Genomic DNA, 1238 nt, shown 5'->3' on the forward strand with positions numbered 1-1238 from the left:
AGGAGTAGAATAAACTTGTCTGTTTCACCAAAGTGAGGCAACGCTTCCACTGGGGTATGCTGGAGATAGCAAACTGATCTGATTTTATACAGCAATTGTGGCAGTTTAGGCTGGGTGCCTCCTGTTGCTGCCACATCAGTCACACTTCCAGTGTCCCAGGTGTCCAGCCCAGTAGGTGGACACAGGAAACAGCCTATTTCATACCCATAATGTCCTGCACCTTATAAACACATCTGCAAAGTCTCACTTCCTCTTTCTACCCTCTCTGCTCCTGTGGGAGATGCTCCCTATTGGGTAATGGTGGTGGAGTTATCTCAAGGCCTCTTAGGCCTGTCTAGGCCTAATGCCAGGAGGAGAAGGGGGAGGGGCAGTCCCAGACCTATCCCAAAAGTCAGCTGGAAAGCTATTTTATGGCTCAGCTGTACAGCTGACATTAAAAAATGTGGAGGTTAGGCAACTTTTAGTGCCAAGCTTTTATGTATTTTGGGAAGCAATCTTTCCTTCTATGATTTGTGATGGTGTTGAATTGTCCAAGGTAGGAAATACCAGCTTGAAATTACTGTCATATGCTATGGGAACCCTAAGGGAGAGTACAAAACTAGATCTTCTGCAGCAGGAAAAACAGCTGGCAGAAAATTAAGCCAACTGTTGTTTCCAAGTGAATCCTGGAATGCAGCATGCAAAACAACATGTGTTCAACCAGAAATCCTCAAAAGACAACATTCCATGGAGCAGTCTGGCTCCCTCAGGTCAAGGACATGATAATCAAATCAGCAACCTGCCACCCAAGTACCTCCGTAGATCTTTCCATGGTTTCCTTATTTTCCACAAGCTAAACAACGACATTTCTCTTGATGCTTCAAGAGTTTTCTCCTAAGACACCCCACACTCACTTTTCTCTTTTGCTTTGTCAGACTCCCTTCTGACTCTCAGTGTGGATTCCACACAAGATGTGGAAAATTCTAGCACAGGTATTACAAGAGCAGACTTGCTACTCAGTCTTCTGGATAGACCTTTGGAGACGTTCACAGAACTGCCACATGGGGAAGCAACAGCAAGACATAAACTTTACTAAACTCTGCAAGGCAGACAGGGCTTTTTTTTATATATATTTATATATATATATATTCACAAGAGCAATTTTTTAGTCTTCAGACCTTCCTACAAGAGGCATACACTGCAGGCTTTGGCAGCAGAGATAAAATATTACGGGATCCAGCCTTACTTTGTTTTTCTTC

This window comes from Dryobates pubescens, chromosome 11 (genome assembly GCF_014839835.1).
Source record: "Dryobates pubescens isolate bDryPub1 chromosome 11, bDryPub1.pri, whole genome shotgun sequence".
Taxonomy (NCBI): domain Eukaryota; kingdom Metazoa; phylum Chordata; class Aves; order Piciformes; family Picidae; genus Dryobates; species Dryobates pubescens.